Source organism: Pholcus phalangioides, unplaced genomic scaffold (genome assembly GCF_987345545.1).
Source record: "Pholcus phalangioides strain wild (caught in Gottingen) unplaced genomic scaffold, Ppha-v1.0 ptg000015l_1, whole genome shotgun sequence".
Lineage (NCBI taxonomy): Eukaryota > Metazoa > Arthropoda > Arachnida > Araneae > Pholcidae > Pholcus > Pholcus phalangioides.
In genome coordinates this window covers 116,699,321-116,725,250 of record NW_028301608.1, presented here as the reverse complement: position 1 = coordinate 116,725,250, position 25,930 = coordinate 116,699,321, and the positions used below count along the sequence as shown (strand labels likewise).

General features: G+C 45.6%; 1 protein-coding gene and 1 non-coding gene across 2 annotated transcripts in view; both read left to right on the top strand.

Moving 5' to 3' along the window:
• Positions 1-8,257: 8,257 nt before the first annotated feature.
• The window catches only part of LOC149077693 (protein phosphatase 1 regulatory subunit 3B-like), a 39,152-nt gene continuing 21,479 nt past the window's right edge, over positions 8,258-25,930 (top strand). Inside the window, exon 1 of the mRNA XM_089245279.1 lies at positions 8,258-8,873. The gene's annotated coding sequence lies outside the window, so the exon portion shown is untranslated. The remainder of the gene's footprint in view (positions 8,874-25,930) is intronic.
• On the top strand, positions 10,039-10,112 carry TRNAT-AGU (transfer RNA threonine (anticodon AGU)). The gene has a single exon. It is a non-coding gene; the product is annotated as a tRNA-Thr (tRNA).

Genomic DNA, 25,930 nt, shown 5'->3' with positions numbered 1-25,930 from the left:
CTCACTTCTGGCAGCGTTTTTGATGCCAATTGGCGGTGTCCCGTATTTTATCTTTTTTTAAGATCCCAGTTAAACGTATTTTGCTCAATGAAATATGGTCATCGGATCATTTGAATATATTTTACCCGTGAAATACATGTTTGTTTACAATGATTTGTAGCAGTCCTTCACACCCCCCCCCCCAGCAGCAAATCGCATATGAGGCAATGAATTGCATTTTAAATTAAATTTAGTGAGTGATAACTTATCGCAATTCCCGACATTTTCCACGACGCTGTATGCTTAAACCCAAGTATGAAGGCATCATTTTTATTTGAAACCACATGGGAAAAAACTAACATCAATTAACGAAGGTCCAATAATTTTTCATTCAATTAGAATAAAGTTTTATTAGAATTAATTTTATCAAGTCTGCTTGCGGCCCACCTACACCATCGCCGCGGACCACCTCTGGTTCACGGAGCATAGGTTGAGAAACACTACCATAGGAGATATAAGCTGGTTATCCAGAGGGTTTGGGCCATGGTGGAAGAGCCATGCGAAGCACTAAGCATATAGCCGTCTAAACCGCTGTTTCTCAGCTACTGGGCCATGGGTCGGTACCGACATCAGTCAAACTGCACAGTTGAGTGGCTCGTCGTTTTATTTTTTTCCGTTTATATCCCCATCAGTCATGTGGATGACCGGGCCTGCTACTCACAAGAGAAAATCAACCGGGCCACGAGCTTCCAATGGTCGGTAACCACTAATCTAAACAGTATCACGGGACCCCGGGCAAAAGTCTTCTGGTACATTAAGTAGATGTATAATCGGATCCATATTTCAAATGCGTACATTTGTGCATAGTTTTGAATTAAATTATTTGAGCTCAGCTCTGGGTCAGTAAGCCCACCACCTCAAAACCCGGCACCAACTGGCACAGTGACTAGAATACACTAGCCCGTGTTACCATTGCCACGACGATGTTTGTGTGTAAGTGGCTGAGCGATTGACCTCCAATGATGCGAGAGATATTCGAGAACACAAAGGGTTCCCGACTCAACCAGCCAGGAGGTCAAGAAACTCGGTACCACGCTGATCCTCAGAGCTGAGTCCCATCTGACAGGGAGAACAACCGGCCACAAAAACGTCACAACGAAAACATTTGGAAATCCTCCCAAAACTACCTAACCATGTCAATCCCCCCTCCAAGCACAAGAAACTGTTATACTTACTTCTGTCTAGGTTAGACCTGAAAGAGAGGCCTTTCCTTGGAGGCCAGACGCGAATGCGTCTTACCGGAGTGAAATCTGCAATTCGAATGATCTTCAACAGACGTTTCAATACTACAGAAGCGCATTGTAAGATTTTACACAAGATTCAGAATGAGAGATCCATTTGTTGAATAACATTGTTGCTGCGGTCTCCCGGTAGATGAGTGATTATCACTCGAACCCGAGCTTTACCAATTTTTTATTTAATGAGATGAGCTAATTCAAGGGTTCTTAACCTTTTTCAGTCACGTCCCAAAATCAACAAGATCAGCTTTGCGACCCATGAGACTGTTTGTTCTTCGAAATTAATGAAATCAGTGACGCAGTGTATTTATAATACACTGTAAAGGGATTGTACGACTCCTCTATGAAGCCCCTGCGAATCAAGTTAGTGTCGTGACCCATAGCTCAAGGATCCCTGGCTGTAAGTGGATTTGTACGACCCATCTTGGAAGCCCTTGTGACCCATAGGTTAAGAAACCCCCCCCCCTGCTCTTTTGGGTCACTCACACATGCTTACAACTATTTGGGGGAACTCACCATATGCTTGTACACGTTATAGGTCACTCTTTTGAAAATTCACACGTTTGTTTGGTCAGTTCATGATGTAGTTCGTAGATCTTTGGGCAGAGGTGGATTTATGGTGGGCTATACAAATTTCGCCCGTCGCCCTTCTCCCATTTTCTTGGCAACTCATTCCTCAAATTTGATGTCCGCCCTGGGCTATACTCCCCTGTAAACTCCGCTAACCCCTCCCCCCCCCCCCCGTAAATACACCACTGGCAAGGGTGGCTCTTGAGCCGTGCGACTCCAGTGGGACAGTTCTAGGAGGGGGGTTCCAAATCCAAGATGAAAGGCATAAAAATCTCCTCTAGTGGGCATAGACCCTACAAGAACGGGATGGCTGCTGCCAGGGGTCTAGATATCGAGAGATCTTATTATTTGTTATTTTAATTTCAACTCAAAAAGTTAATGGAAAACCAATGTGGAGGCGCTGGCCTGACACTAATCATAAATCCTCTTCTAAGGGGCCACAGTGGACGGATGTGGGGGGGGGGGGTCCCATAATGTCTGGTCTCGGGATATTACCTCATGTACATGTGTAATGTCTGACTCGAGGAAGTCCATTGCGTCATGTGAACAGTCTTTACGAACTCGGTTTAATGTCTTTCTCCGTGATTTGCGACCGTGAATTTCGCCACTTGAAAGTACTCATTGGGCCATCAATCGACACACGGGGTGGAGAATCGCCATCGTAATTATTGGACACCATTTCTCAAGCTCAAGGATTTTTCAACTGTTCATAATGAGCGTCTAAAGGGCAGCGAGAGACGTAAGTTATTGCGCCACGTGGCGAGATGAAATCTCTATTATGTGCACACAATGGCCCTCTTCCTCGCCACCTCCACCTCGGAAATTCAATAAATTCCAATAAAGCAAACTTGTCTCAATTTTTCACATCGTGTTTCGTCATAATTTTTCTTTTTCAACATGGCCATTGAAAAAACAAAACACCATGTTTGCACAATTAATTCATGTGCAATGAAATTCTTGATGCATTGTGGTGAGAAACGTTGTTTGCAGACATGGGCGTAAAATGTCTGCATCGGTATCGTTCAGATCCGTAGCCAGAAATTTCTATCGGAGGGAGAATCAAACAGAGTTCGTTGGTCATGTGATTCCGTCAGGGGGTGCCAATGGCGCAGTGGTAAGATACACCAGGGTCCGCAGGCCTGGACAAAAGAAAATTCTTTTCCTATAGAACCTGAGGTGGGCTATCCTGTCCTGTGCTTAGGGACGGGCTTAGGTATTTTGCGACCCTATGCAAAAACAGCTTTGCAGCCTTCTAAAACGGGGGTTTCCCAATCCGCCATTGCATTGGCATACACAAATGGGAGTTCTTTTGGGGCTCAACCCCTACCCAAACCGAGTTTAAGGTTTATTTTTACAGTAAAAAAATGTAACGCCACCTTGGGAAGAGAAAAAATGTGAAGTCCTCCCTCCCCCGAAAAATCATGCTTGCGTAACTTAAGCAGGATTTTTCATGTCCGTGAACATCCTGGCGTACACCAGGAGCCACTGCACAGCCAGATACTCTTTCTGGCAATAGTGCATTGTGCCTCCTCTGTGTAGTTTTGAATAATTTTGAAACAATTTAGAGCCTCCTCTGGTCCAGCACCAGATCCTAATGCACCTGCGTTTCTGTTGAGACCCTAAGCCAGAGGATTCGGTGTCTGGATTTTAGAGGTCCTAGGCATATTTTTAGCTATTGTGGGCTTTTTGTTCAATAGCTGAAGTTAAAATGTAAAATTTTGGGCCTGTTTTGCGGCCCCTAAAATTCAGCGGCCCTAAATTGTAACTCCCCTAAATCCGGCCCTGCCTGTGCCCCTCCCAAACCTTTAATCTACAAGTGTGTGCCCTCAAAGTTAGGTCCTGCTTACCCACGGTACGCTATGGCGCCCACTTCCCATTTTATTTCTCTACCAACTATTGATGAAATTTGCCGCCCGCTCAGCTTCCCTAGAAATGCATCTCTGCCGTGGATACAGTTTTCTCATATCGTAGGCAAAATTGTTCACGGGCCACTTTCATTTCATAGGTATTTACTAGTATTGCTCATTGCGACAAAATTTGTAGAATTCACTATAAATTTACCGCTGCCCAGAGAGCGAGGGACTTACTCAGTGAGCGACCAAATGAGTGACATAGAGAGTTTGCAAGCATGTAAGTGAACAAAAGAGTGACCTAATTGATTCTAAGTGACCTAAGTGACCCAAGATTCTAGGTCCTAGAGAGTGTGTGAGCATGGGAGGCAAAAAAACTGACCTAGAGATACAGGGACCGGGTCAGTGAGCAACCAAAAAGCGTGCCCGAGTGGCATGGTGGTAAGATACTCGTCTACCATCGTGAAGGTTGTTGTCAGAGTCCCGGGTTCGAACCCAAGGGAGGATATCGATAAGATGCGTTCCCTAACGAACTCGAGGAGACCACCGATAGACAGCGCCTTCGCTTCCAGCCCATCTCACCAATGACAGTAAATTGCGATATGGCCAGAGTTAGTGTTTGGTGAAGTAGTGAGCAACCAAAAGAGCAACCTGGAGTGTGTGCAAGCGCGCGCGCATTTGTAAGACTAAAAGAGTGGCCTAAAGCGTGTACAAGCATGTTAATGACCAAAAGAGTGACTTTGAGACTAAGGGATTCGGCCAAAAGAGTGACCTAGAGATAGAGGGACCAGGTGAGTAAGCAATCAAAACAGAGTGTGTAAGCACAGTTTGACCAAAAGGGTGACCTAGAAAGAAGAACGTGAGGGACCCGGTCAGTGAGCGAACATGAGAGTGACCAAAATAGTGACGTAAAGACAGAGGTGTATTTACAGGGGCGAGGGGTGAGCAGACTATGCGGCAAATTTGAGAAGTAAGTTCTCAAGGTTGTTAGACTAGAATGGCCTAGGCAAAATTTGTGAAGCCCACAGGTGGCAAAACCATAAATCCGCCTCTGGTCTTGTCACGGCCTTCCCAGAGACCCTCCTTTTTAGAGCACAAACACGCGACACGACGTTTTCATGACGGATGCACGTTTATCCGAAAGCTGATTAATCATTGCTCACTCGCTCTGGCAGCCAACTTCTGCCGGTTGCCGCAACATTCCGATAATGTGCATTCCCTTTATCGTCCTGCTTTGCGCATTTCGGTCGCCAAAACATGACGTTCCCGTCGTAACATGTCAAAAAGTACGGCAAGCATTAAGGGGCCGTTCAAGTATTACGTCATCATCGATGGGGGGGGGGGGGTTCCGATTTGCTTACTTTTGCTGACAAGGGGGGAGGGGGGACCCCCCTCATAATAATAAATTGCTTACGTAATACTTGAACGGCCCCTAATGTTGAAACATGTCATTTTGAAGATTCAAAGATTAACACCAGCCAACAGTTAATTTTTCGTCTACGGTAAAATTCTGGTCTTTCTCGAAAGGAGCCGCTCCTACTTCACGTGATGATTAACTGGGGGAGGTGGGAGGGGGGGAGCCACGGGCAGAGGCGAATTAGGATTTTGCCGCCCTTCTCACATTCTAGTATAATTTTACTAACCACTCATTCCATTCCTCAAATTTGGGGCTCCCTTAGCCCCCGCACTCCGTAAATACGCCTCCGTCTCTAAGTCACTCTTTTTTGGTCACTTACATTCTTGTACACTTGTCACTCTTTTGATCGCTTGCTCACCTTGTCCTCCCTCATCATCTAGGACCTAGATTCTAGGTCAACATTTCTCAACTGCGGGCTCCGCTACCTGTCAAATCGGGACCCGAGTGAGTCACTGTTTCATTTTTCCCCATTCATTCCCCATTAGTAGTGTGTATAACCGGGCTTTGCACTCACTACAAAGAAATCAACCGGGCCACGGGCTTCCAAAGGTTGGGTACCACTGATCTGGTACCACTCCCATGGCCTCACACTCTCTATAGGTAACTCTTTTGGCCATTCACATATTTGCACATTGTTTTATCTCACTCGGCTCATTGTTTTATCTCAGCTTGTACCTCTTTTGGTTATTCTTTTGGGTACTCACTGGTCTAGTCCGTTGCTCCCTAGTTCACCATTTTGGTCACTCACATGTTTGCACACTGGTGCAGTTATTTAGATGCTTGTACACTGATCGGGTCACTTACATGCTTGTACACTGATCGGGTCCCCCAGATGCTTGTACACTGCTATGGTCCCCCAGATGCTTGTACACTACTTTGGTCACCCAGATGCTTGCAAACTCACTAGATCACTCGTTTCGTCCCTCACTGATCTAGTCCGTCATTGGCTAGGCATAGGAGGATTCATGTTTTTACCGCCTGCGGGATGTACAAATTTTTCCATCCTTCTCCCATTCCACCAATTTTCTTGAACACTCATTTCCCAAATTCGCTAGCCGCCCTCGACTATGTATCTCAGTGAGCCCCCCCCCCCCCCACTGGTGCTTCTCTCTCCTGGAGGGTAAATTCAAGTGGGTAATTCCCACGGGTAAAATTCAAGTGGAAAGAGGCGTGAAGTGAGCCACGGAGAAAACTCTGGAATACAAAAAAATACAGATGTGTAAGATGGAGGGTGTGGCAGGTGGAGAGTCGGGGGGGGGGATCGATCTTATCTACAAATTTGTTCAGAAATAAATTTAAGGATTCCTTACTTAGACGTGGGGGGGGGGAGACAAGAGAGAAAATATGGTCCGAAGGGAGGGGGGGGGTTCCCCACTTGAGATTCGATGTCATAATTATCTTCTCTAATAATAGCAAATTTGGCGCTATCACATTTAATATTAGGAGAGAAAAGGCTAATCTCAGCACAAAATTTGGGCGCCCGTCCCCTCTTCTCGGTGGATGACAAAAATAGCCTCGTTCTCGCGCTATATTCTTATCTGACCTTGAAACATTTACCGTGTGATGATTTGCGTCATCCCATCATTTGGCTTCACAGCAGCGATTTCGCAGCGTCTTCTCGTCATTGTATTGGCGGCAGAACACGTTTTTCATCGATTTCTCAATCCAGAAACGACAAAAACTCGACTTCGACATGGATCCCCCCATCCCTGACCCGGGGGCTCCCATCACGATTCTTGCTATTTTTTTTCCGTGCTTTAAATTTACTATAAGTTTACTTTCCCAACATGTGGTCCGTGAACCCTTGGGGAGGGTCCGCGGTAGCATTTTTATTCACTACCGTTGCAAGGAATGACACATTTAGAGCTGCGTGAAATGTTTATTTATTACGTCAACTCTTTTATGATAATAACAATAAACAATACATTTTTGATTTTATGGGGTGGGGGGCGCGCTCCGAATTCACTTTCGCTGCCGGAGGTCCGCGTAGAATTTAACTTTGCTATTGGTGGGGGGGGGGGTGTTCGCGATGCATTGAATTTCACTAAATGGGGGTCCGTCACGGACCCCACAAGGGGTGGGCTGACAAGGCTCCAGCCCTGGGACCCGGAAAGATTTTAATCATTTTTTTGTTTTTTCACGCTATAGATTCATCATAAGGGGGGGGGGCCCGTGAAAGTCTGGTCGGGGCCCTGCTTCAGGATGTGAGGGCCATGGGTCCGTGTCATCAAAAAGGTTGGGAAAACACTGCTATAGAGGTATCCGTCAAACTCCTCTAGGCACTTGCTGCAGGATGGGGGAGCATTACAGGTGGAGAGCTGAACTGAACGAACCGAGCACGATCAAGCGCTGTTGCTATTGCCAGGGGCGTAGCCAGAAATTTCGTTCGGGGAGGACCACTTTCATTTCGGGGGGGGGGGGGGAACCAAAGTGATAGAGCAATAGATTTGGCCCATCTTTTTACGGTCATTTTCTAACATTTCGGAGGGGGGGGGGAACCAGAACACCCCCCCCCGCTACGCCCTTGGCTATCGCTATATTAGCTCAGTGCCCCGGAGGACGTGATAGTGCCAGAGAAAAATAGGGGAGGCAGGGCCACCCTTACCAGACGCGGTATCCGATGCGAAAATAATAGTGAGGCCAAGTGTGTCTCAATAATTTCGGGACGCAAAAAATGCTTAGGAACCCCCTTTTCCCCCGAATTCATATATTTTGTTGGCGGTGGGAGGGGAATCGGCATCCATTATTTCAGAGCAGGGCTAGGATTTTTGCCGCCCCCACACCTTTAAACTTATATAATTTTGTAACGATGTTCTTTCTTTCCTCCTAAAACTGCCCCCACCCTCTAATTACGTCCCTGTTTCAGAGCATACAGGGATGCTGCGAAATACCCACAAAAAAATTTTAACAGGCAATTAAATTTGCTCAAATTGACAGGAAAAAAATGATGAAAATGGTCGCTCACACAGACTCTCACTTAGTCATTCACTCAATAAGGTTAAGGGCAGGCGAAATTTCTTGCGGCAAAATGTACAGGGGACGAAACGTACCAGGGGCGAAATTTTGGGATCCCGCGGCACCTATGGTCCGAGCCCAGCTCCAGAATATAGGGGGCGCTAACGTTGAATATAGAAAAAATCTTTTGGTTTTTTTAAGCTGATGGGGTATTTTTCTCTCCCGTCGTGGATATCGGGACTCCCTTTCTGTGGGTGAGGAAAACAGTAAAAGAATATCTGTGTATTCTGTGGAATGAATGGAGAGGGGAGGAAAGAATAAGAGGAGGAAAGATCATTGATGCCATTTTTTTCTTTTTGGCAATGTTTCTTTGAGAGGAGCGTGTGAAAAATCGCCAAAATGGCAGTGGCATATTGCAATTTTTGCAAAAGCGAGTGTCATGGCGGAAGCACTCGACGCAAATGCGAGGCGATTGGCTGCGATTCGAGTCTCACGTGCATCGGGAATGCTGACGTCGACACGCGCCGGTATCTCCTTCCATTTCAAGATTAGACCACAACTCGGCGGCTACTATCACCATTACGAAGCTGGCGCCGCATCAGCTGTAACAAACGTGTTTTCATTGACTCTATCCATCTAATTCCTCCTCGCGCGTGTCTGCGGAACCGGCGATACGTACCGCGGTACAAGACTCGATTGCTGAATATTACTGTGTGTTGAGAACATTTCATCGTGTTTGGGAAAATTCTTTGTCTCAAAAAAGAAGAGCTTTTATTTTGTTCGGGAAATCTCTCAAAATCGGAGGTGAGTGAGTTTTTTCAGTACACACTTCTAGAACGTGAGTGTACAAAATAATTACTGCACGTGTTACGATAATTATGCATAATCGCCAATCCTCTCGGTAAGTTTGATAAATTTTATCGTATTTTACCGGCGATTATGTGTAATACCCAGCTGAAGTTGGTACGTTTGATAAATGTGAAAGAAAATTGTATGGGAAATATCACTTTAAATTTTGAATATCCATAATATCCAATCACTTATCTATTTTGCCCTTATGCAAGGGTGGGTGTTCGACCTTCGGGGGAGTGCGGGCCACTTCAATGATTTGAAAACGTGTTTGCGTGCCACTTAAGGGGATCTGGAATACCGCCGTAGGTCACTTTTGTGATCTGTAAATTGATGACTCCACAGGTCACTCAAGTGATGTAGAACTGCACCTCAGATTACTTGAGCGATCTAAAAACAATGTAGTGGTTCATTTTAGTGATCTGTGAAATGTTAATTTTTACAAAATTAGGTTTGAGGGTCGCGGGCCACATCCAATGACTCCGAGGGCCACATTTTGCCCGCCGGCCATGTATGCCCTTAAACAAAACGTAATACATAAAAAATTTAATCAAATGAAAATAAATCTTTTACCGGCCTCTTGTTAATGTCGGTTTTATTCACATTTATCATGATGTGCAAACGTACAGTAACCGGTATCGAGAGATGATTGGCAACCTGGTCACTGCCCTAGTTCCCCGAGCCGAATAGGGGACCCCAAAACATTCTCATTTTACATAATAACAATAATAGAAGGGCCTCAAGGAAAAGTCTGCCCCGGGGCCCCCCGAAAAGGCACACCACGGCTCTGATTATTGGAATTTTTCTCATCAGCCCAAGATATCAAGGAAACAGATATTTTCTGGATATTATAGGCGCCGAAACCTAGTGGCTGAAGCCCTTTGAGCCCCCCCCCCCCAAATAACTTTTGTAAAAATGGGCTGAGCCGTCTCAATAATTTTTGAAAAAAATGCAATGCACCTTCTCTCTTTTGCATATGCGTTTGAGTCCCGTATATGCGGGTCGACCAGCAACTTTCAGGCCCCTCCCCAATATTTTCTTCATGTCGGCGCTTCTGTGCTGAGGTGAACTCGGAAAGAAAAGTCACCTCGTCTTCGCCGGGAACCTGACCCATGGTGTTGTCTCCAGTGGTGTAGATGGTAGCATGTTTGCCGAGTATGCAAGAGGACCTGGGTTCGAGTCCCGGTGGAGACGATGACTTTTCTTTTCGAGATCACCTCAGCATAATATCCAGAAAATGTTTCCTTGATAACCGGTATTGCTGGCCCTGAGACCCCGGTGGCAAAGAACGTGATCCTAGTGTAACACGATACGGATCGTTTAGGGGCCGTTCAAGTATTACGTCATCATCGATGGGGGGGGGGTTCCGATTTGCTGACTTTTGATGACGGGGGGGGGGGTTTGGATAATGCTTACGTCATCAACCACCCTTTATGAAAATATGAGTTAGGATTCAGAGGGGCAGAACTGATGACAAAATTTTGCTGACAAGGGGGGGGGGGTTAAAAATGGCTAAAAATTTGCTTACGTAATATTTGAACGGCCTCTTACTTACCGTTACCTTCTATAGTTCAGTATTTCCCAGTTTATTTGATGTCACGCGACCCACCACCACCACCTAGAGGAGGTCACTTTACCGCCCCCCACCCGCGTGAAATCAAATTTTTTTTTATATTTAATTTATATATCAGAAATCGAAGTGATAAATTACAATTTCACGGCATGAAATGTCATTTATGCAATGAATATAATGCCTGGGGGCCGCGGACCACAGGTTGGAAAACATTTTATTAAACCAAACGCGCCCTCACGTTAATATCCCTGAGGAACTTTTAAGGTATAGGTGACGCACTGGACAAAAAAAAAAAAAATGAGGACAGGACATCACGGGTCCCCCAAAATGGGGGTCCCTGGGTCCCAAAAACTTAACGTTAGGTTCGCAACATGGACACAAATTTTAACATGTTGCATGTTTAAATTTATAAAAATTTTCATTTTAGGGACCCGTGATGAAGTTTGTTTCTGTGTAATGTTTGTCATTGCTGCCATATATTTTACAAACTATGAGTGAAGTGCACTGATTTGAAGATTTGTACCGTTGTAGGTCTGTGGCGAAAAACCATGTGCATAGACCATTCGCGTACACAAAGGGGGGGTTTTGGGGTTGTGCCCCCCCCCCCGTCGAGCCGAGATTATAGTGTTATTTAATGGGAAAAAACTTTAACACCCCGGAAATAAAAATAAAAAAATTGAAGCCGTCCCCTTGAAAAAATCCTGCTCACCCCAATGGCGTAGACTAGAGATTGCACATTCGCGGCGCGTTTGTATTTCTAACCGCAATCTCGTTCTCAATCTCTCGAGGCTTTTCGGTAGCACCTCAATTCGCCCTCATACACTGGTAGGGAACTGGTGCGTATACAGGACGAATTATCTAAGTCCGCATGATCATTTCCCGTATTTTACGGGACAGACAAATTTTCCCGTATCATTTTACTCTCGGGGGGGGGGGGCGGTTGTTCCTATCGTCCCCTTTTGGGCGAAGTCTGACAGCTACGAATGGAGCGAAGGCAGAATAGGGTGGAATCAGGTGAATTCAAGGCGATGTGTCAGAGAAGCGACTTATTGTGTGGGTGCATGGAATGTATTCCCACTTAATTCTAACTAAGAAACATCACGCGTACCCATGATGGCATGACAAATCCTAGGTGCCATGGCAACAAGAAAATCGATATTGGCGCCTAAAATTACCTATGTGATTGCGAAATCATTGTCTCAGGATGACGCAAAATTTTTCGCTTTCATAATAATGAAAACCTTCCAACATGGGGGCCGAGGGGACATTATGACCATCGAAAAGTCGAAAAACATCATTTAAAACAGTTTTACCTGCAAAAATGGCTCCTAAGAAATTAGTCTAGCGTCAAATCTTTTTTTGCTGATTTGTCAAGCCCTGAACCATGATTGATCTCGTGGCACACCGATTGGGGGGAGGGCAGGGCCGTTTGGGCCCCCAAAAGACAACTCTGCCAGGTTACCTTTACGTGTTGGTCCCCGGTAACTAGAGCGGACTCCGACAAGTATACTCGAGGCTGAAGCCCTGGAAGCAGGGGTGTCTCAACAGCACCAGGAGTCCCCGGGCGAAGTGACGTTCAAGAGCCCAATCTGCATGCCGTTGAAAATTGTATCTCCAAATCTCATTATTACGAGGCCCTTTATTTAGGAGCCCCGGATTAGGCCGATGTATTAAGATGGCCCCCGTTTTGGAGTCACTGACGTAGGCGACGGTTTGTTTGGCCAGCAGCAACTCAACCTTGCACTCAACGGCAGTAGCCTTGCACTCAACGGCAGTAGCCTGCTGTATAGCTCCCTAGTGGTGTGGTGGTAAGATGCTCGTCTACCACCGCGACGGTTTGCATTCACAATCTTGAAGCGACCACCGATAGATGGCGCCTTCATTTCACCCCAACTGATTAATGGCAGTAAATTGCAATATAGCGATATGGTCAGACTTGGTGTTTGGTGAAGTGGTAACTTGCTATTCAGCGGTAGGTGGCCAGGAAATTTTTGACAGGGACTTTTAAAAAGTTCCGGGACTCGATATCATATTTTTTACGAGGGGACAGCAAAAACACTTTTGTTGGGGGAGGCCCCCCCCCCCATTATCTATGGCTCCATTAAGACAACTGACGTGATTTAATATTAAGCACCGTGCATGAATTTCCAACCCTCGCTATGTTTAACCCTCCGCCCCCAGGAAAGAGTTTCTCAAACTGTGCGATGCGACTCCTTGGGGTGCCGCCAGCCTTTGTCTGGTGCAACTTTTTTTTCCCAATTTTTCATCTATCTATGGTAGATATAAATATAAAACAAAATGTCCTCACTGACTGATTCATCATCGCTGAGCCGAAACCGCTGAAGCTATAAATTTCAAATTTGGTCAATAGTTTTGTTTCATCACGCAAACACTAACTAAGAAGGGGTTTTTCGAAATCCGACCCCTAAGTGGGGACAAAAAGAAGGGGGGTTCAAGGATAACATTGAGAAATCACGCCAAACCGAAACCGCTGAAGCTATAAATATGAAGTTTTGTCAGTTTATTTGTATTGTAATGTAGGGAGAGATCCACTGAGAAGGGATTTTTCAAAATTGCACCCCCCACCCCTAGTTCAAAGACCCTATGGAGCAATCATCACTGAGCGGAAATCGATAAAGCCATAAATATGAAACTTAGTATTACATTTTATAACGTAGATGCCACTAAGACGGAATTTCTGGAAGTTCATTCCCCCTTCCATGGGGTGTTCAAATGTTATATGGGAAGGGGGGGGGGAATCATCGCCGTGTAAGATAACCAAATCCACGCACGCGAACGAAGCCGCTGGTAACAGCTAGTTATAACTAAAATAGCGCATTTTGTCGACTAATGGCAATGTTACGTATTTTACGGTATTTAACATCCAAGTTCAACTGATTTTTTTTTCTAAATGAAATATGGTCATCTAGTCATTTGAATGAGTCATGAATTGGGCGAGGGGAGCCGCGGGTGACAAAAGTTTCAGAACCACTGCCCTAGTTCTTTTCCCACTAGCTCTTTTCAAATAAGGACACAATAAACAAAAAAAGACGTGTAGACCAGCACTATGTACATATAATAGTTCAGTACCAAATGTCGTTTATAGAAAGGCCAACACCCCCTCCTTTAGGGGGTGTTGGAAAAGCACCCTGCGTAATTTTTCATCTCGGCAGTACCAGAAGGGCCGCCTTTGTGCTCGAATTCGAGGCTGAAAGAACGCTTAGCAAAAAAATGTGTCTTCGTTCAATCGCAGTGGCTGGACATTCGACCCTTTCAGAATGACCCTCCTCCCTTTTGAGTGACGTCCTGGGGTTTTGCAAGACTGATTTGAAATACCTATTTTTGAGCAATAATTGTAGGGCAGGGCTTCCTACATCTTGGAGCAGGCGCGGCGGATCTATAACGATGTGTTGGGAATGAGTGATTCATTGTTTAGGTTCGTTGAATCGTTCCGTATTTTATGGGGCACATAAATTTTCTCCATTTTTGGCTCTTGGGAGGGGCGGTTGTTCCTCTGGACCGCACATGATCCGAGGCAGACATCTTCGGTTGCTAATAAAGTCTAGGTAGATAGTTTCAGCTACGACAGGAGCCGAGGCAGATTCCATCAGCGGCAAATAAAGTCGAGGCGATATCTCTAGCTACAAATGAAGCGGACATCGCCAGCAGTGAATGAAGCGGACATCGCCAGCAGTGAATGAAGCGGACATCGCCAGCAGTGAATGAAGCGGACATCGCCAGCAGTGAATGAAGCGGACATCGCCAGCAGTGAATGAAGCGGAGGCAGGCATCTTTAACTGGGAATGTAGTGGAGGCAGACACCACTATACGAGGCCCTTTATTAGATTCGTTGAATCGTCCCGTAATTTGAGGGGCAGATAAATTCCCCCCCCCCCGATTTTTTTGGCTCTTGGGAGGGGTGATTGCTTCCCCCCCCCCCTCTGAGTCTGGGAGCGTCCCCTTTCGCCAGAGCTTTTTTTTCTAGTAAATTTACTGTATAAAAAAATTAAATGAGATGGATTTTCCTGAACCCTGGGTTAGATCTCAGAAAAACTTATCCCTTGTGTAGGCATTGCCCCCCCCCCCCACCCATGATGACAAGGGTGACAGGGCTCCTACCTAAAGGACCCGGGACAATTCTTATTTTTTTTGTGCATAGCTCGAGTCTGCGTTGGAGGGGTTTCAGAATGAAATTTGCGCCCTGCACACGAGACCCGCCTGCCCTTCCCCCTAGTTGCGGCCTATTGCTGAAGTCAGTGTTTTTCCGCCAAATTGGCGTGACTTCAACTCATGAAAGTTTGTCCGCGGAAGGGAACCCGTCGCGACCTGTTACCAGTGTCGTCTTAAGGCATGGGGCCCACCCGTGCACGGCCCGGGGCCTCCAGAGGAGGAGGCCTCACAAAAAGGAGATGGTTGGAATTCTCGAGAATTTGCTTAGTAGGGTCTCGGAAATCACTTGGTCCGGGGCCCATGATGCTCGAGACAGCCCTGCCTTTTCGTCATAAGTTCGGGCCCTGGCAAACACGACTTTTTGGAACCCTTTGTATATATAGCATTCTTTGAGACAGGTGCATGCAAGGGTCGAGAGCAGATGCCGGTTTCGGCATATGAATAGGCCTCCTAAAATTTGTAGGGGCCCTGGGCACGTGCCCCCGTTTGACATTGGAACCTGTTCCAAAGTCGGGGACACTCTCCCGGTCGTAAAGTTCATATTTACTTCAAGTTGGATCGACAGAAAGAAATTGCAAAATGAGCGGTTTCCGCTCCGATGATTCTATACACCCGTATTACGTATTTCGCACGATGCACGGACACGTGGCCCTGGAGTACTGGGTTCATTTTGACCCTAATTATTACACTATGAATACATAGCGAGACAATCTGAGAGAAAGTTGTTGGCCGATTTCTATTGCCGCATGGCTGGCGGGCTGCACATTTAGCCAAGGGATCGCCATATCCTCCAAATGGCGCTTGTTAACGGGCGTTGTATGTGATACTCACATGTAATGTACATTAACCGTTTAGTTCATTGAATGATATTGTAATGTTTTTTATTAATAATTTCAAAAAATGATTAAAAATTTTAAAATTTAATTTTGAGTGTGAATATTCTCTCGGTGTGTATATATGATCTTACTGAGCTTCAGCTGTTGACTCTCTTCGACACTAGATGACGCTACAAAAATGAGCAGTATAGTGCACACGTCGCGTAATAGGGAGCTTCAGAGCAGTGTGTACTGGGGGTCGCGGCCCAGCGCCAAAGCCGCTTGAAAGCTTTGCCCAGCGCTGACATCAGTCTAACAGGGTCATGAGTGATTCATTTTTTCCCATTTGTCGTGCGCAAATGACCGGGCCTCACACTCTTAAATAGAAACAATCTCTAGCCGCCACGGGTTTTCAAAGGTTGCTAAGGGGCCGTTCAAGTATTACGTCATCAACCACCCTTTATGAAAATATGAGTTAGGATTCAGAGGGGCAGAGCTAATGACGAAATTTTGCTGACAAAGGAGGGGGGGAGAGGGGGTCAGCGTTTTGCTGACAGGGGGGGGGGGTCAAAAAAGGCTAAAAATTTGCTTACGTAATACTTGAACGGCCCCTAACCAATCATTTATAGAGGAGGTAATGTATAATTTATACTTTATTATTTTTGTATCTAAGATGGGATTTATTTTAAATTTTTTTTTAACATTTAAAAACTGTTGCAATTAGAATCGGAAGGAAATGAAGGAGTTTTAAACAAAAGCATAAAATCAATTAAACCTACCTGCTAAAAGTAATTGAGAATATTCTCCTGTAAATGGTTTTTGAGCGAATTCAATTTGCACATAAACCTTCCAGTGCATGGGGAAAATATGCGTTATTATTAGCTGATTGTTCCCTCGAAGTTAGATATTCAAGTGTCAATTGAATTAAGAATGCACCCGTTTGTCTTATCATGAAGAAATGAAGCATCTTAACTTCTCATTTCTAAGAACAGTTTAACCTCGTTTAAGTTTTGAAAAGTTTCTCCTTTTTTGCTGTTAATGACAAAACAATCAACGAATTTTTGTGCAATAAGGTGGGCCCCCCCCCCTCGAAATTGCCCTCCAAGTCTTGAAGGAATTGCGGCAATACACTGTCTGTGTCTGATCCGTATGAAGTTCAAAATAATCTTCATGGGCTTTACAGAGAGAAAATGCAACTTATTTCCATCAAAGGACCTGCCGATAAATGACGCAATGGAAAGATTGCAGTTTAAAAATGTCTAAATACATTTCCTTCAATTTCACTGCTGGTCTTGCGGCAAAATTTCCATTTTTCTCAGCTGTTGCTTACGTACCACCTGTTCTCTCTGCTAAGAGTTTGTTCATAAGAGGTCGTTGCTCTTCCGAAGTGAGTGCATAATTTGATACAGTTTGTCCCGGTGTCTTCCCTCGTTGTGGTTTCGTGAATTGAAAACATTTCTAAAAATTATTCAATCATGTTCGTATTGGCCCAAGAAAGTCATTTGAGCCAGGTCTACAACGATGCAATTATTCAATCATTACACTTCGCTCATCATAATTCAAGAAATATATAGCAGATGGCAGCACTATAATAACAAGCATTACACAGAAGCATCAGGTTCATTACACGCACACGCAAATTTGTTAGGAGTTCCGCGGAGGAATATGGACGAGGTGTGTGTGTGGTTTAGTAGTAGTCATTTGAGCCACGTCTGAACAGCGGAAATTTGGCGAGAAGAAATGTAAAGCAATGTGCATTTGAGAATATTGCTTGCAACTGGTCACTCAAATTATCAGCTATTGCTGTTATTCTTTCGATCCCAATATGCCTCTATACAAAAATATCACGATGAAAATGTTTGCGCATATTTAAGACTGACATTTTCTGCAGCATTTATCATCCATTCCTTAACCAAAGAACCGTCGTTGAAAGTCTTGGAGTTTTTTGGCAAATTTGTAGCTGATGTAGATGGCTCTCATTGCCGTTTTTGAGACCAATTCTTCACCTTTTTTTATTAACAAAATTATAAGAATTTTTATTGAAATAGAAATGTTTGGATCTTGTTGGGACGTCGCAGGCCGTCGCTGTCACCCTGCTCTGCATCGATACTGTGAAACCTATTCATGAACCCTCAGAGTCCTAGACCAATACCTTCTATGGCACGAAGCTCGTGACGTCACTGAAGTCGCCCATTTCACGTATTTTATCGTAGTGGCTACAGGTGAAATGGACGACTTCAGTCAGGCCCGTCATTTGGGGGAGGGCCGTTGCCCCCCCCCCTACTTTTGAAAATACATTAAAAATGGTATATATATGTACACATATATGTATATAATTATAAATACATTGAGTACATGTTCTTTGCCCCCCTCCCCCGGAAAAAGTTGAAATGACGGCCCTGACTTCAGCGACGTCGACGCTCCGCGCGGAGACTTTAGGCAACACCTCCTGTAGCAGACTCGCACCCGGCCTTTCCTTTTTTCCTTCAGTATATTTGGTCCTAGTCCCTTCTTCAAACATTATTCTACCTCTATTAAGCACTCGCCTCTCCAAAAAAAAACCGGTTTTTTGAGGGGTTTTAACTGTTTTTTACTGAAGTGTGGTTTGTTTCCCCCGATCTGTCAAGTCACGATAAATCACGTCCAGTCGATGAGAAGGAAGTTCCGCCCTTGAAATTTTGTTGTAACTTTGAACGTCGATCCATCACGAAAGCCGATGACAGAAGAGATACCGCAAAATTAATTCAAGAAAAGCAATAAAAGGTCAGTTTGTTTGAAAACTAGTTATTTTTCAAACGATATTTGCATTTTCGGTTGATTTTAACGGAGCGGCGGAACGTGTTTAACGAGGTTTCGAGGAATAAAATTAAACTCGTTGGAATTAACGCAGGAAGTGACGGCCATCAATTATTACAGGCGCCCAATCAATAAAGGTACTTAATAGCTTTGCTCTTTTTCATGTAATTAAAGAAAATGCCCGTCATCGTAATTAGAGCTTGGAGACGTGTGTGCTCTAATCCCCCCCCCCCCCACACACGAATAAAGTGCGATATAATGACGAACAATCTTTTTAATCCACGAAATATCATGTGTGGAATTTTGTCATTCGCGTGACCGTTATTCCAATGGCCATTTTAGGAGGGAAGCGATGGATGGATCTCGAGGGATTTCTATTTCAACCTCTAGTGAATCGAATACCGTACGTCCGTCCACCCTTTGTGTGCACGGACTGAATATCGATCGGTAGGCCTATCGTTATTGTTTTATTATACAGCTGCATAGTTCTGTTTTTAGTGCCAAATACCTCCCAGTTTTTTCTCCTTGTTAAGAATCTGAACACATTCCAAAAGTATCGACACCATGATAAGTACTACGCAGTGACGGATTAATGTCGGTCGAGGCCTCGGGCGCAAAAAGAAAATATTGGGCCCCTTAAATTAGAAAAAAAAGTGAAGTTTTGGTTTTTCGGGGCCCCGGGCACACGCCGTTAAATCCGCCTCTGGTACTACGTAGAATATCCTTTTCAAATATGGCGTGTTCCTTACTTTATTTTTAGTGAAATATGTACTTGAATCATTCGCTGAGAATAAAAACTTTAGCCAACTAGTGGCTAAAGTTTTTATTCTCAGCGAATGATTCAAGTACATATTTCATATATACTCAATCACTAGTAGTCCAAAGACTCGTGAAAGGCGCTAATCCACCTTAAAGATTTTTGTCTCTATGGATCGAGCTGTTCAGACTTCATAACATTTTTAAATATTCTTCTTCGCCATTTTCTTTCCACTGGCCTAAGAGAGAAGAAAACACTACGAGCATATGTAAAGAAGGACAATGAAGGAAGACAAGCTGGTGACAACGACCCCCCCTCTCTCACTCAATCTGTGAGGAAGGGAAAGGAAATCGTCCACACAAACTCGCCCCAGGCCATTCAAGGGGTGTTTCTTCTTTTCCCTCGCGTAAATACGATTCCTGCATACACATCCTCTCCACCCCCATCGCTTTTTTTTTGGACTGCAAAATTTTTGTTGTGAATTGCTGCTACTATTCTTTTTTGCATCTCGTAAAAAGAAAGAGGGGTTATATAAAAACAATGAAGAGATCCCTGCTTATATGGACACCCGATACCACTGAGGAAAGAATTATGCTGGAAATGTCGGACCGTCCTAATTCAACCCCCCAAAATGGCAGCATCGAGGGGGCCAGCCTGCTGCAGGAGGGCTTTAATGCCGATCTCCACTCTGAGGAATGGATAACCAGCGACACAGAAGTGGAAACACAAAACAGTGCCGATTGTAGTTTTCTCGCAACCCCAAAAAACAAGGGACAAATATCGACTCCCTGGCCTAAACGTGTCAAGCGAAAGGCCATAACGTTAAAAAAAAAGAAAACAAACAAACTTGCGTCCCCTCCCCCTGATAAAGAGGACACTGAACAGTCAGCATGTGGGGGCGCACTCAGGCCGGTGCTCACACCCTCTAAACGCAAGTGTAAGGTGACAAAATTCCTAAAAAAAGAGCATCTTGAGGTAAAAGCGGCACAGCAACTGTGGACTCTACTAACCTCCCCAAGGAAAGGGGGTAAGAAAGAGCGCCCTTTGGTACCGAAAGGGAGGCAACACGAGGCATTCAACCTCCTGCGAGAAATTATAGATCAAGCCAGGATTAGCCACGCCCCCAACGCTGCAATCGATACATTCAGGACGGCAGACGGGCAAATATTTCCCACGGATGACCCGAATGGGAGCAAATTACTACAGTTGTATTTGGCGAATGAAATTGACCCACTGGCCTACGATATGCCCCAAGATGAGTCGGATAATCACAACCTTCAGTGGACACAGCCACCAGCAAGTAGAGGGGGGCACCACAGATTCAACGATTTGGAAGGGTCGAAACCGGGAGAAGAGGAACCCGCGGGAAATAAAATACAAAAAACTTATACATCAGTAGGGACACAAACAGAGGAGGAATCCAGCCCGACAGCGTGCAACGAGAGTACTAAGACACAGGATCCAGTGACGGGATCGGGAGCGTCAAGCGTACAGGCAGAAGTTGCGGAGCAGAAAGTTCATTCGGAAGTACCCACCTCAATCAGTGAGGATCTCACGGCTGGAGAAACAGAAGTGGGAAAGAACGTACCCCAGAGTATCACACAAAAGAGCTGCCAGGAGAGACTATTGGCGATGGCAGGATACCCCTGGAAAAGGTGGCGAGCACAACATCCCCATATTGAAACGCATCCAGGTGTTCCGCGGAATCAAGACATTGGAGCAAATAAGAGCGTATTAACTTCAGGGCCCACAGCAACGCACCAAAAGATGCCACAACTAATGACCACTAATTCCCATGGACAGGAGAAGAGTGACAACCACGGCCAACACAAACCTGTCCACAACTTGCAAGAAACTGAACAAGTCAAGTCAAATGATAAGATCCGGATCAACAGTGGCTTCTATGGAGAAAGACTACAAATAGCAATCCACAATCATCTCGCCCCTTCAACAAGTAGCAATGCCACATACAATCTCAACAAAAGAACGGTAAGCAGACCCCAAGCTAAAGATGGTAAAGGAAGAGAAGGAGCAGGGATCGGAAAAGTAGTGGCAGGGGGAATAGAAAACAATATGAAAAAAAGAACCGCAACAGACAACACCAAATGCAAGAGAGTTGAGACAAGGATAAACAGAGGCAACGGAGAGGAAAGCAGCCTTGCCAATCCCAACAAGAACTTAAGGGAGGCGTGGAGGAATACTGGCTCACGCCAGCTGTACTCACAGGCTTTGCTGCGCAATACGGTGCACACAGTTTTGATCTACCCTCGCCTGGAAGGGGAAGATACGAATATTCCATACTTATTAGAAGATCACTTCAGCTCCTGTGAAAATGAGATCAAAATCAAAGCCATCAGAAAAATATCCCGAGGCTTTGCTGTTGACTGTTTCAGTGAGGGGGATAGTGAGACCATTCGACAAGCGATACTTAACGTTGAGCACCTGAGAGAAACCCTAGATACAAAGCTTCCAGGCAAAGCAAGACACCATATTATGGTGAGGGAAGTTAGACGTACATCGACCTCAGAGAAGGTGGCAAAGTTACTAGCTAAAGCCTTCTCCACCCCCGAAGACGCGGTTATCTTCAAGACCTCCCTACGCTCTAAGAACCCAGACACCGGACACCTGGTATTTCAGGTACCAATAAGTAAAAAAAGTGTTGAAGCCTTGCGTAGGGGACATCTACTCTTGGGCTTCTTGGACTATAGGATATCGGAATTCAAGGTCACCAATCGTTGTTTTAAGTGCCAAGCATTCGGGCACAAAGCAGCAGACTGCAGATCAGGCGATCCATTCTGCGCTAAATGCGCAGACAGACACAATACCCGGGACTGCCAGATGAACAAACTGCACTGCATAAACTGTCTGTGGTCAAACCAGGCAAAGGGCACCCGATTCAGGTCAGATCATATGGCTTCAAGTCTGAACTGCCCCTGCTTCAAAGCATATAACGGGGCGCAGCGCAGTGCAGCACAGGTCGAGAGACACTCAAACCAATAATCAAACGTCATTAAAGACAGGAAAAGAGAAGAGCATCGGTGACTAACTTGGTATGTCTAAACTATCAACCAATAAACTGCTTCCTTCTCACGTGGGAGTAAATCCATCACCCGACAGCAAAGTCAGAATTTTACAGATTAACATGGACCATGCTCGGAAAGCCACAAACCAACTGATGCAAACAGTGGCAGAACTCCGGGTGGACATAATCCTCGTTCAAGAGCCATGGGTTGCAAACGGGAAATTAAAGGGGATCCCGATGGCCTGGCAAAAATGGTCCTCTGCTAACCTAAAGGCTGCCATATTTATTCCAAATCCAAATATTAGAGGAGCAACGCTGGCGGTGCACGACCACACGGTTGCAATAAAAATCGGCCTGATGGGGAAAGAGCATATCCTCATCAGCAGCTACTGCTCTCCAATTCAAGACATCACGCCAGCATTGGAGGAAATTTCAACAATATATAGAAAAGCAGGCTCTACACCTACGCATACTGCAATGGACCTGAACGGTAAAAATAGTTATTGGAACTATAAACGGGAGGACGATAGGGGACAGGCCATCTTGGATATGGTCATAGAGCGAGATCTGTATATCCTCAACGGGGATAACATCAGACCGACATATCAGCTCGGGGACTCAGAAGGATGGCCAGACCTCTCACTAACGAATACGAGACAGGAAAGCCCAACTAACTGGCAGGTAGGGGAAGAGGTCACACAGAGCAGCCACAAGTATCTCCACTGGTGGCTCAATGACGCCCCTCTGGTGGAACACAGAGTAAAGTTTAGTTCCTCCCAGAGAAGACTGAAAATATTTGCTAACAAGTTCGGGAAGCAAGCCACAGACTGGCTAGATAAAATATCAAATTGCAACAACATCGAACAACTTGAGCATACCACCACCTCTCTCATGCAGACGTTGAAGTTAATTGGCGAAAGAACACTCCAATCCCAACACAGACTGGCTAATAGAGAGGTGAGGTGGTGGTCATCTAAGCTGGCAGAAGAGAGAAGAAAACTAAGGGCCCTGCACAAAAGATGGGAGAAATCAGCCGATGCGAACAAGGCAGAAGCCCTAACCAAATATAAGAAGCAGAAGGCCATTTACACCAAACAAATGACAGCAGCAAAAACGGACGCATGGCGCGCATTCTGTCATAGTGCAGTCAACCCATTTGGCGCTGTCTACAAGGCTACGGTGAGAAAGTCCACGCTCCCCCCACAAGTGCTACTCCTAGGTGATGGGAAGAAAACGATCCTCGAAGCAGTAGAGGCCCAACTACACACACTATACCCAATAGATGAGAGCGCAGATCTGGCTGAATATATATCTAACGAAGATGAAAATGTTTCTCACATCGCAACCAATGTCAATCCGGAACCTAGCATTACTAAAAACGAAATCGAGAGAGCACTAGCGAGAACAGGCAGGAAAAAGTCGCCAGGGCCTGACAAAATAACGATCCCCATGCTGACCATTATACACGAAAAATTTCCAGATATCCTCGATGCCCTATACAATAAATGCCTCGGACTGAATTCAGTGCCTGCGGCTTTTAAAACGGGACAAGTGTTAATGTTCCTTAAGAATGGCAGATCCCCCGACAACTTGGACTCGTTCCGGCCCATCACATTGCTGCCACACATGGGCAAGATTCTGGAGCGAATTCTAGTGCAACGTCTCACTTATCACCTCGACAAAGTGAATTTTTTTCACCAGCACCAATATGGCTTTCGCATGGGCCGCTCCACAGAAGAGGCACTCTGTGACCTGCTGGACGCCATCGATGGGGCAAAAAGAAGCAACCGCTATGTCGCACTTGTGTCCCTGGACATAAAAGGAGCATTTAATTCACTGAGATTCCCCATTCTCCGAAAGCTCCTAAAATCAATTCCGGCGCCACGTGAAATAACAGCAACTCTGGAGAATCTCCTGTTGGACAGAGTTATAGGCATGGAGACACAAGGACAGTTCGTCTCTCATCACCAGACCAGAGGCTGCCCGCAGGGATCATGCTCGGGCCCCATGCTATGGAACCTGGTGGCAGATCAACTGCTCAAACGCAATTGGCCGGAAGGAGTGAGAATACAAGCGTATGCAGATGACGTCCTCCTCCTTTTATCGGCCCCGAAAATTAATGGCGTGACGGCTAGAGGGGCGACTGCGATGAAGATAGTCAGTGATTGGTTAACAGAGTACGACTTGGAAATTGCTGCAGACAAGTGCCGGTACATTTGGTTTAGTGAGAAATCCCGTCCCACTATCAAACTGAATGGGGAGCCAATTAGACATTCTGCTACCCTCAAGTGTCTAGGTCTAACCATAGATGGCAAACTAAATTTTTTAGCACACATGAAGGAGCAAAAGGCAAAGGCAATGAGGACCCTACAGCGAATGCGGAATGCAGCGGGACCGCAGTGGGGCCTCAAAACAAAATACCGAAGGATTCTCTATACCCAAGTTGCGGTTAAGATAATTACATATGGAGCAGCCGCATGGGGGTCCTCTATGACGGTTAGAACGCAGCGCATGCTGAATTCCGCACAAAGAGGATTTCTCCTGTACATGACTAGATGTTACCGCACGACGTCTACCATGGCAATGCAGGTGCTGGCAGGTACTCCTCCGTTGGCCTTGATCACGCAATTCCTTGCAAAATCCGCCAGACTCACCAGGCTGGGAAGAAACATCACGTCAGCAGGAATACACCTTGACTCAACCAATTATGAAAGAAATGCGATAGGATGGACCCAACACCCTGCCAGTGAGCCCATCGATGCCCAGATAACAACCGATGAGCAACTCGTGGACCCCAAATGCAAAGCAATCTACACAGACGGCTCCCAAACAGCGGACGGGACGGCAGCAGCCCTTATATGGCTGACTGATGGAATCACTACCAATCAATGGGCCGCGAGGCTGCAGGACGGTTGCAGTGTCTTCCAAGCGGAGCTGTGGGCCCTCAAAATGGCTACAGAGCAAGCCATAAAAACAGAGGAAAGAATAAGGATTTTCACGGATAGCAGAGCTAGCCTGGAAGCAATAAGAGACCCGCTCACACGACACCACAATGCCAGACAGATCCGCAACTACCTGACCACCAACAGAAATGTCAGTCTGCACTGGGTGCGAGGTCATTCTGGTATCCATGGCAACGAGTTGGTGGATAAGCTCGCCAAGAAAACCACCAAATCTGCTCAGAGCGCAATGTTAATTAAGCTTCCCCCTTCCCATGCCAAAAGACTTCTGAAAAGTCACTTATTAAAAATGTGGCAGGAGGACTGGGACGAACCTGAACACCCAGGCAGACTGATTCACGATATCCTACCTCGAGTCGGATGGAGGGCTGTGGGATGGTCCCGAGAGAAAGCCATTTTCTTTACTGGTCATGGACCATTCCCCAGCTACCTCGAGAGATTCAAAATATCTAACAACAACAAATGTATGTGTGGAGAAGTCGGCACACCACTCCACTATGCCACCAGCTGCCCTTACACAAAAGTCTTCCACCTGATCAAACCAAGGCAGGAGCTGGTGAAGGAGTGGTTTAGGAGGATGAGCCGGCTCGAAAAAGAATCACGAACTCTTGAGAATCTCGTGCGCTATCTCGAAAAAGAGGGCATTGAAAAACTCCACAGGAGGAGAATAGACATAGGCAACCACACAACTAGACCAGATCAGCCTACGAGAAGATCCAGCAGACTAGCAGCACAGGCAGCAACACGGCGCCATTGAACAATAAGTTAGCGACCAAGTCACGGCCCAAGAGACCCCCGGGACAAACTGTGATCAGGGCTATGAATGGTTGTGCATAAAAAAAAAAAAAAAAATGAAAAATGTCGGTTTACATAGCGGCGTGAAATCTTTATGTATATAATGTATATATCATGTAAATAT